The sequence below is a fragment of the Mus caroli genome, chromosome 18 (assembly GCF_900094665.2).
Source record: "Mus caroli chromosome 18, CAROLI_EIJ_v1.1, whole genome shotgun sequence".
Classification (NCBI taxonomy): Eukaryota; Metazoa; Chordata; class Mammalia; order Rodentia; family Muridae; genus Mus; species Mus caroli.
This window is the reverse complement of record NC_034587.1, coordinates 17604288-17610508: the sequence shown is the minus strand read 5'-3', so window position 1 is coordinate 17610508 and position 6221 is coordinate 17604288.

The window sequence follows — 6221 nt, the reverse complement described above, 5'->3', positions numbered from 1 at the left end:
CCGACCCTGCGCTCTAACTACCCTGGTGCTGTTCCGGCCGGATGAGGCCTGTGGCCCTACTCAGGCCGGTTTCTGCTTTACACCACATTCTTTACCAAAACTCCTCAGCTAGTCAGGAGTAGCGGTAATCAACTGCAAGCTTAGTATTTAGGAGACAGAGGTCAGAGAATGGGAAATTCAAGGTCATCCTTGTCTAGAGAGCATGTTCAGATTAGTCTGAGCTACATGAGTTCTGGTCTCAAACAACTAAACACATGGGCCTGGGGAGATGGCTTAGTGGTTAAGAGGACTTGATGTTCTTACAAAGGACCAGAGTTTGGTTTCCAGCATGCTTGTAGGAAGATTCACAACCACCTGGAACTCCAGCTCCAGAGGATCCAATGCCCTTGTCTAGCATATCCCCCCCCCCAATATCTATCTCTCTCTCTCTCTCTCTCTCTCTCTCTCTGTCACACACACACACACATACACAGACCCATGTTTTTAAAAAATAAAATAGTCTTTTCAGAAAACTAAATAAAAACAAAGGGAAAAAACTTTAAAAAAACATAAACAAAAAGTTCCCAGCAAATAGCTTTAGAATTTGCTTCTCTGCTCTGGTTCCCGAATGTGGGTCTAACGGACTCACCTTCTAGGCTTAATAAGAGCACTTTATTGTTTACATTCTGACTTTACATTTTAATAATAGTGTATTTTTTTCTTTTGGAACCTCTTCTAAATGTTACAAGGTCAGAGGAAAGGAATTAAAGGGCTTCAACTTCACAGTTAATTGAGCATTCCAGACTGAGTACGCCTTATTTTCCAAAGTCAGTGGATGTAAACTGTGCAACATTTCATTACATCTTTGCAAAAAGAAGTCAGTAGAGTAACAAGACAATATGCAGATTTATTAATGTCAAAGAATAAGTAGAGCTAATTAAGCTTTTGAGAAGATGTGTTTCTATGTCAGCCTCAAGAACAAACTTGCCATAGACTGAGGCTATGTCATACAGAAGGGGAACAATGGCTGTCAATATTTAAAAAGAAGTAGCAGAGAAGATTTTGAACAGATGCCATGCCGCGTTTCCTGCTGTCACCATTACATTGTATGTATTGAAATATTGCACCATGGTGATAAATACATCCAATTATGTGTCTGCCTAAATAAAGAACTGAGTCACCTACTTGTCTATCTATATTCATGAAAGACACAAAACAATCTTGTTCCACAACACCATTCTACAATGTCACTTAAGGCAATTCTTGGTTTCTCTGCTACATATTACAAGGCTAGAGAGAGGGAAAATCCTTCTACTACATTGGTGCAGTATAACCACATCATTTCTTTACGAGATTGTCCTTAATGTGAAAGCAATCCACTCATTCTTACCACTAAAAAATCCATATTCTTAATTTTTACCATCTGATCTTTCTCAGCACTACTTCTGAAACATGCTTTCCAAGATGTTAAGATCTGGCTCTGTGATGGACAGTTTTATATGTCAACTCAATCCAGTCTAGCATCAACCAGAAAGAGTCTCAGTGATGGATCATCTAGATCAGGTGGACTGATGATCAGTCTGTGGGGCTTGTTCTTCATTATCTTAACTGGTATGGGAAGACTCAGCTTGAATGCGCACAATACCATTCCCTGTTCTGAGACCCTGGACTGTATAGGAATATGGCAAGCCAGCTAAGTATTTTAGTCTGCACACATTCATTTCTCTTTGCTCTTGACTGTGGCTATGTGTGAGTGGCAATCTCAGGCTCATACCACTGTGACACCTCCCACAGCTAAAATCACCTTTTTACCCTATAACTTGTCTGTTGTCAGTGTACTTCATCACAACAATAAATATGAAATTAGGACAATCTCCACTGCTTGTCAAAAGCTTCCATTAAACCCTAATCACTGAGGTTTTGTTTCCCAGGGAGGAGGGGGGATAGTTTTGGTTTTGATTTCAGACTTCGTTTTGCTTGTTTGCTTCCTCGTTTGTTTGAGACAGTTTTGCTAAGCATCTCAGGCCAACCTGAAAATTTTCAGGTTCAGCCTCCTAAGTGCCCGGATTCCATCATGAACCATCATGCTCAGTCACCCAGAGTTCCTGAGGAATTATTTGTAATTCTCGTGGATTCCAAGGTGATGCTGAGGCCACTGCCGAGGGACTATACTCTGAGAAGCTATGTCGTAAATCAATCCCGTGTGATCAGTTGAAACTGCTCTAGTTGTACATTGGAGCAACCAATCCACATACAGTGAGTGTGGGTAACCCGCTCAGTTCCCTCTCCAGAAAAACAGCTTAATGCGACTAATCTGCCAACTGACATTGCTTTAATCAGTTTTACTGCTGTTCTCCAAATTCTCTGGACACAAAGAAACCATTCTGAAAATACAAACCTCAAAATTAGACATATATGTAAATAAATGCCTAGCAGACAGCAGAGTCAGTAGAAGCAGACCCTGCAGAGCTTGCAAACAACCCAACAATTTTGCCTCAGTCATCTGCTTAGGTCATCAAGCAAAAAAGAAACCATTGTTAAGACTCTCTGTTTCTTTAATAACACTAAGAAATAAGGAGTCTTCTTTACTTTTAATATCTTATATTACACAACAAGGATTTTTTTTAGAAACAACTTTCCCAAGCTACATGTTAAAAACTAAGGTTAGAAAAATCACACAAAAGAAAGCAAATTTGTTTTTTAACTGATCGTCTAATGAACTAGACCTCCTCCAGCAACTAATAAAGCATGTCTTTTAACATTAGTAAATTCGGAAGACGCCTCTTTAATACAATGGAGAAGTGTATATTGGTCCTCAGCTCATTAGTTTTAGTATGCCCTATTAAAATATCTTACTTGCATTTTTGTATCTGCCAAGATGTCAGTTCTGACATGACTCTCTTCAGGCGAAATGTGGTTGGCCTTTCCTCGTTTTTCGCTGACACAGAAAATGAACAATTTCCTAACATCATTTAGGATAATGCTATCTGAATCATAGGAAGTGCGAGTATAAATGAGGTGCACATGCTAAGTCATCTGCAGAAAGGTGCAGTTTTACAACTGGCTGAATTAGTTCAGGGCATGGAAATTTAGCAGCCAGACTAACCAGTCTTAAGAGTGCATCTGACTGATAAAAAAGAAAAGGAAAGAGAACTTTCAGTCCATAAAAGGACCCGGCTGTAGGTTCCACATTTCCATTTGCATATAACGTTTGACTTTAATCTAATGTATGTGCAAGTTGTTTCCTGCAATGTTGAGCATTAACTATAAAGCACCCTTATCTAAGTGTATTTGATGATTTGGGTTGGCCATTAAAATATTTAAATTGAGCACTTAAGTACAGTTTAGAAAATTATATTCTCTACGTTTGAAATAACCGTAAATAAAACTCTCTTTAAATTATTATGGAAGAATAATGCTAAGTGAAAAAAGCAGAATACAAAATTGAATCTACACTGTAATTGCAACTATATAAAATTGGTTATGCATGCAAACAAGATTGGAGGAAACAGGGCCGTGTAAGTGATTTAAGAAAGTACACTGAAGAGTTGCTGTTAAAAACCTCATTGTCTTTACAATTCTTTTCTGTACAATTTCCAAAAACATTTAAACCCTTTTAGGGAAGTTGTGTGTTCTCTTAAATTGAATGGTTTCCTATCATTCCTATAAACATAGAAAAGATAGTTTGAGTATAAGGTTGTACAGCTGCTATCCTTTCATTCAAAGAACTGTATTTTAAGGCTCATGTGAGGACATACATTAATGCATGTTTCCAGACATTTTTACTGCCATTCGTCACTAGCATTACAATCATCAAAAATACTAGTCTTCTAACCAGAAGTAATCATGGAATCATAATAAAGACAAATGAACTAAATTACTGATGAGTTGGAAGTTGCAGTCTTTTGATGAAACAGCCAGCAGGAATTGTCAGACTAATTAACTCAGGGTCAAGCTGCTGCTGAACCAAATGCCAGAATGATCAAAATCCAATACAGGCTATGCCCCGTTACTCCACTAAGACTACGTATTTGTACTTAAGAGTAATGATCTGATATGTTAAGAAAGTTCAGCTCAGTAAAAATAACTGCTGGTGAGAACTATTTGTGCCAGGGCTGGTGTCAGCAAATCGCTCAAGTTCTTGCAACGCACTTCAGACGGCTCAGTTCTGAAAGTGAGGAGGGCTTCCTAACATCTCACTCCTCGGGGGCCCGAGGAGGAGCTCTGGTTTAATTTCACATTCTCAACCATATTGCTATGTGGAGAGAAGCAGAAATGATCTGAGGCACTGGGGATTGGAGTAACAGAACACACCTGTAAAAACTCGGGATTAAGGGACCAAAGAGATAAACTCAGTGGGCAAAGTGCTTGCTGTGCAAGCATGCGAACCCGAACCCACATTTACAAAAAGGCAGGCTGAGCAGTGACTCTCAGGAGCCCCAGCACTAGGGAGGTGGAGACAGGTGCTTTTCTGAAGTTCACTCACCAGCCAGCATAGCCTGCTTTGGAGGTTCCAGGCCAGTGACAAAGTCGGGAAAGTGGATAAGCCAGCCAAGGTTATTGTCTGCCCTTCACAGACACATGTGTATGCATATCATGCTTATTTATGAACACACACTCTGCTTAGGCTAATTAGACTACTACTGCTGCTAATGATGCCCAGCCCCACCCCACCTCTCACCCCACCATCCCCCATGTCAACCACTTATCTCTCAGTTTAAGAAGATGAGACTTTAAACAGTTCTCCTTCCTTTCCTGGATTCCTTAACCATCCCCATTGTCTACACTAAACCGTAATCCACTCATAAAAATATTTTAAGAGCTTTAAATTAGTATCTCAAGTTTATCAGTATGATGTCTTAAGCTCTTCAAGAATCTGTGTTAACCACCTTCACCTCCATCCCCAAAATACTCACACATAATCAGTGTGCATGTATTTGGTTCAATATAAGTAAAAGGTAGGATTGACCAGGAATATAGCACATGTTGTGTTGGGTACAGTGAAATGGGGCACATATTCAGGTGTTCATGAGTAGTTTTCAACTGGAGCCATTGATCCAGTTGTCACAAAGAAGGGAAGGTGTTACTGGAACCCACTGGGTAGTTAAAAGAGATGCTACTAAAATGCCAATAAATTAAAAACACAACCACTTTAATATATATTGAATTATCTTTCCCTAAATGGCAATAGTGCCAAGATTGAGAAGCCCATGGTATCCATACACTAATGGAAGCTTACAATTATCATGTCTAACTGTTAATTATCTTGGCTCAACAAAACAGCCAGTCATTCACACACAATGACTATTTTCACTTAACAGCCTGTCCAGTTTTAAAATAACATATGGGGAAATTTGGTTGTGCAGAACTTGAATAGCTTTGTTAAAAGGCCTCCGTGGTCCCTGATCTAATTGTTCTGTGACTTCCACCAATAAACTTCATAGTGAAGATTATACTCAGCTCTTAAATGGCACAGACATCTTTGTGAGGAAATGAAGCCACTACAGCTTCATCGGCACAAGTTATTCCAAGACTATTTACAACTCTGCTCCTGCCTTGAAACTGTGACTTTCTTAGGAGCATGACCCATTTCCTGGCTAATCCAAACTTAAACCATAGATGAGTACTACAAATGCTGCAGAGGCAGGTGTGGGATGGTAGAATGTGGGCAAATGACACTAGGAAGAAAAAGTTAGCTCTGTACTACACTTGACAACCACAGGGTCTGTTGTTGTTCTCATAGTAAGATGTTTAATAGAAAATAAAATTAAGATTTTAATCTCAGACTGGCAAGATGGCTTAAGACATCTGTTTCCAAGCCTGATGACCTGAGTTAACCCCCCAGGATACACAGAGTGGAAGGAGATAATCAACTCCCACAAGTTGTCCCCTGATTGTGTGTGTGTGTGTGTGTGTGTGTGTGTGTGTGTGTCTATGCCTACGTGTGGCTGTGTGTGGCTGTGTGTAGCTGTGTCTCTCACACAAATAATATACTATAATTTAAAATATTTTTTAAGTTTCAAATTTTACCTGGTTTGTGGCTGAATCTTGTCCCTCCTCCTCACAAAAAGATATATTAAAATTCTAACCTAGGCACCATTAGAAGAACTGCCACAGAAGGTGTAGTTAGGTAAAATTCAAGGGAATTAGGGTAGTTCCATCACCTGCAGCATCTGGTGATTTATAAGATGGGGAAATTTGGGGACAGACACCAATACAGTAACACCAGCATATATTAAAAC